The sequence below is a fragment of the Rhinatrema bivittatum genome, chromosome 2 (genome assembly GCF_901001135.1).
Source record: "Rhinatrema bivittatum chromosome 2, aRhiBiv1.1, whole genome shotgun sequence".
In the NCBI taxonomy this organism is placed as follows: Eukaryota; Metazoa; Chordata; class Amphibia; order Gymnophiona; family Rhinatrematidae; genus Rhinatrema; species Rhinatrema bivittatum.
Window position 1 is genome coordinate 85,743,403 of NC_042616.1, and position 13,118 is coordinate 85,756,520.

The window sequence follows — 13,118 nt, forward strand, 5'->3', positions numbered from 1 at the left end:
AAGTATTTACCAAGGGTTTCATTCCATCTGATATTCCCCCTGAGGAAGAAACAGAAGTTTTGAAATGTGGACCATGTCAGGATGGGATCTATGATCTATTAAGATAAGTTTTATTTGCAATCATAAACATTCACAAAAAAAAAGTGACATTTGCCGGATGATTAGATGTAAGACCAGTTGACCAATAAAGTCTATTATGATGGCATATTAATACAACACTGATACTTGATTTCAGTGTAGTACTTTGCTATTTATACCACTGTAGGAGGGGGCACTTTTAGCTTGTGGTGGGGTTTGGGGGGCAGATTTACATACACAGTCAGAGGTACGAACAGCAAAGTTGACATCACTGAAGATTTTCTATCATTTGGAGTGATGAAAGTTGAAAGAGGAGTTGATTTATACAATGTACTCTCCACCAAGCTTGATGCACCTAGCTTCAATCAATATATTAGTATAAATATAAAAAATGTCAGGGGAATGTCGTGTTTTCTGCAGCAGTGCTAGCAAAATATTTTAGATTTTATAGTTTGCAGATGAAACAAAAATCAAACATAAAAGAGAAACTTAAAGATTTTGTTTTAATTCTGAGAAGATAGAGATGGTTAAACGTTTTTCAAACTTGTCCCACTTCATCATTCTAAGTCAGAAATATGCAAACTGCAGCCCACAGACCAGAAATGCCCCATGGGGCCCCTTTCATCGGCCCCTTTGGCACTGATAAAGTTTCTTGCGTGCTTGCCTGCTGATGCTGTAGTTCCATGCTGATGTTCTCAGCAAAGGCCCAATGCCATGCAAGCCTTTGTTGATGAAATGGCATGTGGGCAGGGTCAGCCTGGGAGCTACTGCATTGTTTCTACTGGGCCCAGACCTGGTCCAGGACAGCGGAAGACCTACAGCATATTTACAGTCCCCTTCCCCTCCCTCCCGTACTGACTGAATGGCAGGAGGGAGGAAAGCAGCTGCAGCACATTAAGCTGCCTCCTTCTCTTTTGCCACCCAGGGCCCAACTGCTGATTTTAACGCATAGCTCTAAAGCTATGCGTTAAAAGCTGATTTTAACCTCACAGCTCAAAAGAGCAGTCCAATCCCAAGCAGCAGAAGAGAAGAATTGGCCCAAAGTCGTGCCACTGTCCTCCTGCTCCTCCTGCCACCCAATCATATCCCTGTAGAAAAAAAGAAATTAAGGCTGGAAAACTGAAACCAGAAGTGGAAGAGGGAGAACCACAGGCTTGGGACACAAGGGAAGCAGACTGGCAAGGTCTCAGATATAGGACACATGTGCAAGGAAGCAATCTATTCCACTTAACGGCAGGAGGCAGCCCGCTGGTGATAACGCTCCCAAATAACAGCACCAAATTCACCTAACATTTCTGGATGGGAGAAATTGTAAAAACAAGAGAAAAGGAAAGCCAAGCAATTGATTTACATGATCTCCCTCCTTCCCTCCACCAAAACTGCAGATGAGGGATGGGAGCTAGCTGTGCAGAAGGGGGCTGAGTGGGGTATGTGAAAGAGGAGCTGGGGGTTATGTGGGGGCAGGTCAGAGTGTGAGATGGACATAAGAGAATCTGAGAAGGCGTATTTATGCTGCGCTGTTCTCTATTTCTTTGTTTTTCTTTTGTTCCCCCTTGGGACCCACATCCTTAAGCACTGCCTGATGCAGGGCAAGGAGGGGCCACCCCTGGATAAATATTTCTCCAGTGGGAGACTCCTGACTCCTGGACAAGACAATAGCCGCAAATGTGGCCCTGGAGGAAAAAAGGTTTTCCTGCCCTGCATTTGGTGGATGAGGGCACTGCTTTGCTGAACCTCATCAGACACCCTGGAGGAATAACATGGAGATGTATAATATTTGAATATAGCACAAAAGTACTAAATCATTTTTAAAGACAAGCAGGAGATATGATCATATTAAAATGTGATTATCTTTAATTCAAAAAAGTGTAAATGATGGGCCAAGGTGGGGTTGATGCTACCCGTAGGAGGGATCCTATGGGTCCCCATCGTTGGCAGGCAGAGAGGGCTGATGGACGGAGGCCGGCTGGTGCTTCACCAATACCAGCCCTTGTTCCCCGCAGATTGAGCCTTGGAGTGCCAGGGCTGGCTGGACTTAGGTGGCCTCCGTCGGTGGTCGTCGATGGATGGATCGAGGTCAGCCCAGAGGCAGCAACAGGTAAGGGTATCAGTCCGTACTGGACGAGGTAGGGCACCAATAGGAACACCAAGTCAGACAGGGGGCACCCGAGCAAGAGCAGGCTGAAGCCTGAATAAGCCACATCTAGGACAAGGGCTGAAGAGGTGTCACTGAGCAAGCTAGGTTCAGGGCTGGCAGCAATCTGGAAGCGGTGGCAAGCAAGGCTGAGGTCTGGATGAGGAGAGAAGCAAATGGATGGTCAGACGAAGCAGAAGTCCAGGGCTGGAGAGAAGCAATGGGGTAGTCAGGCAATGCAGAGGTCCGGGGCTGGAGAGAGGCAACTGAGTAGTCAGGCAATACAGAGGACTGGGGCTCGAGAGAGGCAACGGAGTAGTCAGGCAATGCAGAGGACTGGGGCTCGAGAGAGGCAACAGAGTAGTCAGGCAATGCAGAGGTCCAGGGCTGGAGAAAGGCAACGGAGTAGTCAGGCAATGCAGAGGACTGGGGCTCGAGAGAGGCAACGGAGTAGTCAGGCAATGCAGAGGTCAAACCAGATCAGCAGTCCAAAGGGAAGATGAAGGAACAGGAACACAGTAACAAGGAAACAGGAACGAGGATACTCAGGATCAGGAACCAGGAACAGTAGAAGCAATGAGCACTTGACAAGCGAGGGGACCTTTTTCAAAGGCAATCTGAGATAGCGGGGCCTGGCCTTATATACCGGTGCTCCACTGACGTCATCATCCGGGGCACGGCGCTGGTTAGAATGGCGTCTCTCCATGGGCCACGTGGAGAGGCCTGGCGCAGAGCACTGGGAGCAGTAGCAGAGCCGGAGGCACCAGGGGCGGCCTGAGGACAGAGCCATGCAGCCCACAGCCGCCAGAGACGAGGGACCAGGCACTGGATTACTTTGAAAGTGGTGAGGGGGCCGAGCCGCGGGTCTGCCGCGGCCGGTGAGCGTAACAGTAAAAAGGTACAAAAGCAAATGTATTCATACAAAAAAAGAAAGGAGAGTTAGGATCATGTAGCAAAGAGATTGTTGTAGACTGATGCTTTGAAAAATCTAGTTAGAACTGCTTCTGTAACATGGAAGAAATGATTACATATGACCTCCATGCATTGTATGTGTGGTATTTCAGAAAAGCTTTCCCCTAACTGAACCCCCCCCCCCCCCACACACACACACACACACACACACACACCCACACACACACACACCCACACACACCAAAAAAAGGGGAGGACAATGCAACTGTGTAACATGACCCGCCAGCCCAGGAAACACAGAATGATATTGAAAAGTTAGTCAGACCCCTTACTGTGAAGGTACTTAACTAATCATTGAATAGATTAGTCAGATATTCAGGTAGAGGATTTGCATGTCATAGTCCCCTGGACATCTGCTGGTAATTTTGTAAGAAATATCACTAAAAGAGGATTAAAACTCCTAAATTACAGAATCATGACTGAGAAAAGGATTTATGAGAGAAATGTACAAGTATATAAGTGTGCTCCTTGACATCCTATTAGCAACGTAGATAGTCATATAGAAATGTATATACTTGTGTAATCTAATAAACCTGTATATATTTGTACATACTGCCAGTCTTGTTCATAGTCCCATTTGTTTTCCTGGGGTGAAGGGAGGGAAACCCCACCCACTAACACATTCTTACCCAGGTGGAGGCACCAGGCGCCAAGAACATGAGGACCAACAGAGTCTGCCCTAGGGAGCTCCCGCCAGATCGGTCCCAGACCCAGGAACACCCTGTGAGATAAGCTGTGAAGGGGGCATTACATACATTTTTGGAGGTACCACTGGGATCAATTTGATTAATTTTGATTGTTCTTACTGTGAACAGGACTGGCAGATTGGGGAAAAATGGATGCTAAGGATGTGTTGGTGTTGAAAAATTGGTGTAGATGTGAAGGGGTTAACTTGTCACGGGCTATATTGGTGAATGGTGTCCCCGAGGATATGGAGTCAGCTGCCATTGAGCATGCCCTAAATGAACTCAAGGTGTTGGGGCAAGTAAAGGTTAAGGGGAGATTTTATGATGATGCACAGGGGAATGTGAAAGTTTTATGTACTTGCTCTATGGATTTAGATCCCAACTAATCATCCCTTAAAGTTTTGCTGGGAGAAGGAGTATCTGTTCCATTAGTCACTTTGGGGAGTAAAGTGTCTGTTCCCCTTTACCCCAGTGGGAGGGTGGATGTTCTATCCCAGCCTCCTGGTAGTTGGCAAGAAAAATTACAGACCCTATTCAGAAGTGAAGGAAAATCTCTGCAGGATGTAGCAGGGATTCTGCCCCAGGCAGGCCAGCCAGCCTATTCCCCTGACACACTGATTGGTACCATGAGGAAGGTGTTAGGTGCCTGCAGCTCTGTTGTGATACCAGCCCACTCAAGAGGTTGAGAGTATTCTCAGGAGTTGAGCCCACCCCACCAGGAGAGGAGCAATTTAACCACTGGATGGTCTTTGTCCTTCAGATGCTACAAGAATGGCAATGCACTGAGTTGGAGAAAAAGAATAGGGTGATACATAATTTTCATGCCCCTGCCCTTGATGCAGTAATGTCCCTGACCCTTTCCAAGCCTGATGCTACTGCCCTGGATTGCTTGGACGTTTTAGAAGGCATTTATGGTAGTACAGAAGACAAAGAGGATTGCTTTATCCACTTCAAAACTACCATGCGGAGGCTTTGGGAAAAGCTTATGAAGGCCGCGGCGTCTGACATCAGGATTTGGGCGGAGTCACCACTGATGGGAAACAGCCTAGAAAAGCGCCCAAGTGGCGCGCACGTGCCTAGAGACAGGGCGTCCATGGAAGTCTTCCCGGCAGCGCGGCCCTCGTCGGGTCGCCGCCGAACAAGACAGAACTAGGCCGGTGAAAGCGGGAACAGGTCCAGAAACATGGAGGTAAGGGTCTGGTCGCGGCGCTCGCGGCCAGAACCGCAACAGTAACCCCTCAGATTGGAAGGGAGAATAGTACCAGAGGTTAAGATCCTCCTGGATCATCCAAAAACCCCTGCTATGGTTTAGAATCCACAAGAACAAAGTAGTGGGGGGAGGGCACCATGAACCCACCTCAACCCCAGGGAAGTACCAGTTTAGAATCTATGAGTTGCAGTCAAGGCTGGAAGCCCTTCACACCATATGTCTTATTGATGACACCCCATTCTGGGAAAGATCCAGGAGAATAGCCCCAGATGACTTAGTTGATGTGAGAAGACATCAGGAGGAGCTCAGGCAGGCAGGGATTATCGCTGAATCACATTGTCCTTATGCCTCCCTCATTGTAGTTGTTAGGAAAAAGGATGGGACAGTATGACTGTATGTTGATTACCAAACCCTAAATTCCAGGACCATACCTGACCAGTATACTACAACACAAGTTGAGGGTGGCCTTGACTCTCTGACTGGGAGCCAATGTTTCTCTGTCCTGGACCTACGCAGTGGGTATTACCAAATACCCATGAGCAAAGTTGACAAGGAGAAAACCACATTTATATGTCCACTAGGGTTTTACCAATTTAACTGACTCCCTAGGGGGTCTTAGGTGCCCCAGCTATTTATCACTGGTTAATAGAGAAAACTGTGGGGGACTTGAATCTATTAGAAGTGCTAGTATACTTGGATGACCTGATAGTCTTCGGGAAAACTCTAGAGGAGCATGAAGAAAGGCTACTCAAGCTACTTGATTGTTTGGCACAGTGTGGCCTAAAATTAACATTGGACAAATGCAAATTTTGTCAAGCTGAGGAAAGTATGTTGGGCATATTGTTTCTAAGGAGGGAGTGGCCACAGACCCTGATAAGATAGCTGCTCTCACCAACTGGCCCCGTCCAGCCAACTTCAGAGAGTTACGTTCCTTTCTTGGGGTTTAGTGGTTATTACAGGCTGTTTGTGAAACATTATTCAAAGATTATAAGTCCATTATTGGGGCTGATGCATGGTTATCCACTCGTGAACAAGAAACAGAAGCATAGGGTGTCTGACAAGAGGGAATATTACAAGATATCAGAGTCCTTTGGCGTAAGATGGACTCAAGAATGTGAGGTTGCTTTAGAAGGACCATACAGTATCTGTGTATTGCACCAGTACTTGCTTTTGCTGACCCAGGCAAACCATATGAACTGCATATAGAATCTTGCTTGAAGGGCTTAGGGGCCGTTTTATATCAGCCACATCCAGAAGACAGTTCCGGGGAATGGAAACACAGGAAATGAAAGTTTAAGAAGCCTTCCAGAGTAATGATAGGACTGAAGGTGGTACAAATGGCGTGAGAGGGATGGACAACCTGGAACAAGAGAGGGAGAGAGGTGCCCCAGATCAGATTCCCGCAGAGAGAATCAGAAATTATGGAGGCTGGGTTCCACTGCCACCCCGAGAGCCCACAATAAGGTTCACTTATGATAGTCCTGGAAACCCAGCGAATGTCCCCATGACAGTAGCAGACAAATAGGTGACTACCTATTACCCAAAAGTAATGAAGGAATGCCTTGAGAATTTGGTCTAAAGGAGAGGTACAAGCAAGAGAAAGGCGTCTTGTTGAGGACAAAAAGAAATTTAAGTGAGAGAGAGTGAAACCCCCCAACACACAAGAGACAGGTTTGAGCATGCTACCATTTAAATGAACTATAGGAGAAAAAGAAGGGAAGGACAATGCAGCTGTGTAACATGAGCCGCCAGGCCAGGAAACAGAATGAAATTGAAAAGGTTGTCAGACCCCTTAATGTGAATGTGCTTAACTGACCATTGAATAGATTTGTCAGATATTCAGGTAGGGGATTTGCATGTCATAGCCCCTGGACTACTGTTGGTAATTTTGCAATGAAATATCCCTAAAAAATCAGAGGATTCAAACTCCTAAATTACAGAACTGTGACTGGGACAGGGATTTATGAGAGAAATGTACTGAAAAACAGTTCTAGGAAGCAAACAGATTTTCACCCCAACTAACAAGGGTATTCAGACACATGGGTACCGAGATCCCAGACAACAGGGGGATGTCCAGGCAGGGTGGAGGAGCATGCACATGGTTTTTCTCCATGGTCCTACCTGGGTCTTGGCCTTTTGGCTGAGAGTAAGTGACCCATACAGGGTCATACAAAAGTTAAAGCCACTCTGAGAGAAGGTGACTTATCCATGCTGGGTAACAGCACATGACTGGCCATGAGTTTAGTGGAGCTAAAATCACTGAAATCCGAGATTGCAGTGGGCCAGAACCACTGAATGCTAAAACAGCCATGAGCCTATTAGAACTGTAAACTTGCCAGGGAAAACTTTCCTACCGAGGGAGGAAAACTGAAAGACAGCAGCAGGCCAGGAGGTGGAGTGGTCCACCCTCCTTGAGTGAGGGGACCCCAGCAGCTGTCCAGGAGGCAGAGTCGGGTCCCCCAGATTGAACACCAGTGGCAGAAGCGGAGGTGGAGTGGTCCTCTTTGAGCAAGGGGACCCCAGTGGCAGTCTGGGAGATGGAATCGTGTCCCTCAGGAGGGCATGGACTGCTGTGGCACTCTGGGAGGCAGAGTCGGGTTCCCCAGGAGGGCATGGACTCCAGCAGCAGACCAGGAGGTGGAGTTGGGTCCCCCAGGAAGGCATGGACCCCAGCGGCAGACCGGGAGGTGGAGTTGGTTCCCCCAGGAGGGTGTGGACCCCGGCAGCAGACTGGGAGGCAGAGTCGAATCCTCCAGGAGTGCGTGGGCCTTAGTGTTGGAACAGACCTTTCAGTGGTGCAGAAGAAGGATTAGATATAGTGGACCCTCCTCAGGCCAACACTGCCCACCAGCCCAGTTGCATCTGTTTACATGGGTGAGACTTGGAAAAAAAGGGAGAGGCTAATAATAATGCTTGAGTAAGTGGGAACAGAAGAGGTCCCTTCTATTGTATTGGGTAGTATACTTTGAGGGCAAGTAACCCCAAAATTGCCAAATATTAATGTTTTTGCTATCTTGTAGAAATATATATAGTTGTGTAGACTGAGACTACTAACGACAAGTAGATAAGTGTGCTGCTTGACATCCTATTAGCAATGTACATAGTCATGTAAAAATGTATATATTTGTATAGTTTAATAAACCTATATGTATTTGTACATACTGCCAGCTTTGTTCACAATCCCATTTGTTTTCCTGGGATGAAGGGAGGGAAATTCCACCCACTAACACCTTCTTCCCCGGGAGGAGGCACCAGGCGCCAAGAATGTGAGTAACAATGGAGTCTGCCCTAGGGGGCTCCCGCCAGGTCAGTCCTGGGCCAGGAAAGCCCGGTGAGGTAAGCGGTCAAGGGAGCGTTATATAACAATTTGTAATTTTGCTGTTAAAGCATTTTTATTTTATATTTTTAAGATGTACCCTCACAAGTGCCTTGAGAAGTAGCCCTGTTAGTTATTAAGTCAGAGAACGACTTATAATCACTGGATCTGATTGATTATGATGTTACAAAATTATGTCTTGCACTCCATGAGCCAAACACATCCCAGACTGTGCCAAAGTGTCTGGGATTATCATCCAAACAAGGATGCTCTTTGGGAGCTGAGGGGAATTGTAGCACAGGGAATTTTAAATATAATGGAATTAATTGATTTGAACTGAGTATTGAGACTTACTTTTCCAGTGCTGCAAAGTGCGCAGCAAGTATAACCGAAAACAGACCTGACCAAATTAAGATATTTTTATTCTTCATAAATTTATAACAGTGGATGTTTACCTAAAAGAACTATTTGCATGCTCTACTTTTTTTTATTTAGTTTTATAAATTATTTGCCAAAGCTAACATATATGAGAAGGGAAAAGAAGTGTAGGGTTGCAAATGGCTGCATGTCATAAGGAACCAGGGTTTTACCCTGTTGTATTCATGGTCTTAAATGAGCAGAGAAGGTCAGCTCTAGTTCTTGAGGGTTTCTAACTGGTCAAGTTTTCAGGATATCCCTAATGACTATGTATGAGATAGATTTGCATGCACACTGCCTCTACTACATGCAGACCTATTTTGTGTATATGTTGATGATCTGACCAGATGGAATACCTGCTTTTCTTAAATCCCAGCATGCAGCAGGATAAAACCAGGACTGGATTAACATGTTCCTTATGATGTGGATCTATTTGGCAAGCATTTGTTGGGAGTGCATGATAATGAAGTCTCTCTGGCAAGCAGTTCTGCAGCTCAAAACTAAAGTCGCTGTACCAGGCACCCCTGCATGGGTATTGCTAAGGTGTCAGCTATTAGAGAAGACAGAATAAATAAGCTTGGCAAGCTGTGAGTTAGTTCCGCAGAGGCGAGTGAATGATAAATTGAAAGGAATGTTCCAGGGCAGCCAAGAGTATGAACTCAGGATCTCCATTGCTATTAGCATGGAGAAGCCACGATACACCGGAGGCAGGGTGGGCTTGCTTATTGAACAATTTATTTGCACCTTTAAGATTCTAAAATAAAATGATGTTTCAAACATTGCTTTGACCACAAAAGTAGCTAAAACCTGAACCACAAGCGAGCAGCATCCAGGTACAGCTGTGCAACTGTTTCAGGTTTCAGGGCAACCTCCTGTATTTATTTTGCCCTTAAAACTGCACCACCATAATCAAATTATTGGCAGACGACTTCTTAGCATTTTGTGGTTGTTGCAAAACTAGACTTTGATGCAAAATTAAAATATGATTTCACAACTGTAGTGGGGGCAGGCGAATTCAAATGTTTAAATAAAATAGTATGACTGGTGATCGTTAGACAATGGCTCAAGGAGCAATATATAGATATGGATATGTGGTGTGTTGTGAAATCTACTCAGCAGAAGATCAATTTTGATGTATATGTAAAACCAAAATACGCTATACATTATAGGTTGGATGAATAATTAAATGAGTCTAAATCAATCATTTGTTACGCAGCCATTATAAAACTTCATATTTTTAAGACTTTATAGAAAAAAAATATATGACAATGTCCTGCAATAACCCACAAGAGAAATGAATTATGAAGAAAGCCAAGGGCAAGTTAAGATTTCTTTATTACTTAAATAGGTAACCTCTTATTCTTCTGAACTCTTAAAGGAATAGGAGGAGGTGAAAGGGCTTAACATGTTTTCTTGTTTTTTTCGTTTGCCTGATCAATAATTAATTAGGCTTATGATTTAATTGTATTGTTGTTGGAATGCTGTCTCTGATCTTTAGTAATCTATTATTTAAGAAATGGGGTTTTTGATAGTTAATTTTATACCATTTATTTATTTATTTATTTATTTATTAGTGGTTTTTATATACCGCTCATCGTTTGGAACATCTGATCGGTTTACATTGAAACAGCAAAATTCAGCAACAGGCTTTACAAATAACTTATAACAACAGGCTATAGAAATAACTTATAGTAATAACAAAAGTGGTAGGGTAAAGGGGAGGGAGAAGAGCAAGGTAGAGGTATATTGGACACAGGGGAGGGAGAAACATGAACATTTCTAAATTATGTACAAGTATTTACAGCTGTCTTTTGTCAAGTTGTAGCATTATAGTATTCACAGTCGTAGCATTGCAGTCTTCAGTAGAAATTCGAGGAGGAAGAAAGGGAGGGGAGGGGGTGTGAAGCGGAAGAGGTAGCGTTGGGGAGGAAACGAGTGAGCGGGAGGCATAGGGTTAGATGAGGGGCGGAGTTATGTGAAGGCTTGTTTGAACAGCCAAGTTTTGAGGTTTTGTTTGAACTTTTTGTAGCATGGTTCTTGTCGTAGAGTATGAGGCATGTTGTTCCAAAGGGAAGGGCCAGCAATAGACAGAGCTCGGCTCGCTGTGGATTTTAGTCTTGTCATTTTGTGGGAAGGGGTTTGGAGAGTAGCTGCATGTTGTTTTCTGGAGGGTCTACTGGAGTTGTGGAAGAAGAGGTGCTCGTTGAACCAGTTCATGTTGCTGTTGTGAAGGGATTTATGGATGAGGGTGAGTGTTTTGTATTGAATCCGGGCGGAAATGGGCAGCCATTGCAAGTGCATGAGGACAGGGGTGATATGTTCATTTTTGTGTACATTTGTAAGGATGCGGGCAGCAACATTTTGAAGAATTTGTAGGGGTTGGATGGAGCTTTTTGGTAAACCTAGGAGAATGGCATTACAATAATCAATTTTAGTTAGGATGATGGCCTGCAGTATGGTGCGGAAGTCACTCAGGTGTAGAAGGGGTTTGAGTTTCTTTAGTGTATGTAGTTTGAAGAAGCCTTCTCTTAGTGTGGAGTTGATGAAGTTTTTTAGATTAAAGTGAGTGTCAAGGTTCACCCAAAGACTGTGGACGTGAGTGGCGAAAGTTGGTGTAGGGTGGCTGATAGGTTGGGGGTTGTTGGTGATGGTGTTGGTGTTGGTGTTGGGGGAGATGGCAAGTAGTTCTGTTTTTGCTGTGTTGAGGGCAAGATTTGTTAGTAAGCAGGGAATTGATGGTGGGGAGGGCTGATTCCCAGATCTTGAGGGCATTGGAGGGTGTGTCAGTGATAGGTATGAGAATCTGGATGTCGTCAGTATATATGAAATGCAGAAGGCCAAGGTTCGATAAGAGCCGGCAAAGGGGGAGGAGATATATATTAAATAGAGTGGAGGAAAGAGAGGAGCCTTGGGGGACACCTTGTGCTAAGGTATATGATTTAGATTCGTGATTCCCAATTTTTACCTTGTATTGACGGTTCCTGAGAAAGGATTGAAACTAGAGAAGGGCGGATCCTGTGACACCGATTTCCTGATGGCGTTTGAGTAAGATGTGATTGACAGTGTCGAAGGCAGAAGAAATATTGAGTAGTGCAAGGATGTATGATTGGCCTTTGTCTAGGGCTTTTAGGTTGTAGTCAGCCATCGAGATGAGGAGGGTTTCGGTACTATGTAGTTTCCGGAAGCCGTATTTAGAGGGGAATAGGATGTGGTTGTCATTCAAGTAGTCTTATTGGCGGTTGACGATTTTCTCGAGGATTTTGGCTAGGAAAGGGAGGTTGGAAATGGGGCGAAGGTTGGCAGGTTCGATGGGGTCAAGGGAGGGTTTTTTGAGGATGGGTTTTACCATGGCTAGTTTTAGTGGGTTTGGGACAAGTCCAAGCGATATGCATCTGTTGAGGATGAGGGAGATGGGTTTGGCAATTGTGCTTGAGATGGTGAGGAGATTTTTTGTGGGGATGCTGTCGGACGGGTGTATAGCAGGTTTAATTTTCTTAAGGATGGACTCAATTTCAATTAATGTGGTGCTTGAGAGAGACGTGAGGTTTGAGGTAGGTTTGAGCTGAGGGGAGTTGGTGGTAGTGTTGGAGTAGGTATCTGAGTTGGTGGTAGTGTTGGAGTAGGTATCTGAAGTCAGGGCAGCGTTGGAGTTGCAGGGAGGTATAGGAGCGGGGTGCATTTGTGAAGTGGGGTTGTTTGGGTGGTAGGACGGGGTGGGGATACTTGGGGGGTATTGCAGGGTGGGAGTGGGGGGAAACGTGACATAATGTTCTGGATTTTGTCATTGAAGTACAGAGCGAACTTTTCGCATGTGTCCTGGTTGTCGTTGTCAGGAGCAGAGGGGGTGTGTGATTTGGTTAGGCTAGCAGCGAATTCAAAGAGAGTGTGGGCATTGAATTGGTATTGGTGAATTCTTTGAGCGTAGAAGTCTCTTTTTGTTCTATTGGTGGCCTTTCGGTAAGTATTGAGGAGGGCTCGATATTTTGAGAGGAGGTGGTTGGAAGGATCTTTGCGCCAGCTTTTTTCACTTTTGCGAAGGGAGAGTTTCAAGTTCTTTAGTTCCATAGTGTACCAGGGTTTCTTATTGTGCTTTGCTGGGTTGATGGTGCGGGATTGGGGGGGGGGGGCAAAGTTGATCGGCTATTGTGAAAGTGAGGTTGTGCCATGATGAGAGGGCGGTATCGGCATTAGTGAGATCTAGCCTGGGTAGTTCATTAGGAAAGGCTGGTCGCTTTTGCATGGTTTGCGAAAGAGGATGGTGTTTTTGGGTGGTGGTGTGGTGTAAGTATTTTTTACAGTGCAAGT

At 45.5% G+C, this 13,118-nt stretch overlaps 1 protein-coding gene across 13 annotated transcripts in view; it reads left to right on the plus strand.

Annotated features, from left to right (window-relative positions):
• Positions 1–13,118, plus strand: part of LOC115084076 (sodium channel protein type 5 subunit alpha-like) — a 1,049,386-nt gene that overhangs the window by 839,053 nt on the left and 197,215 nt on the right. The gene's annotated exons all lie outside the window — the stretch shown is intronic.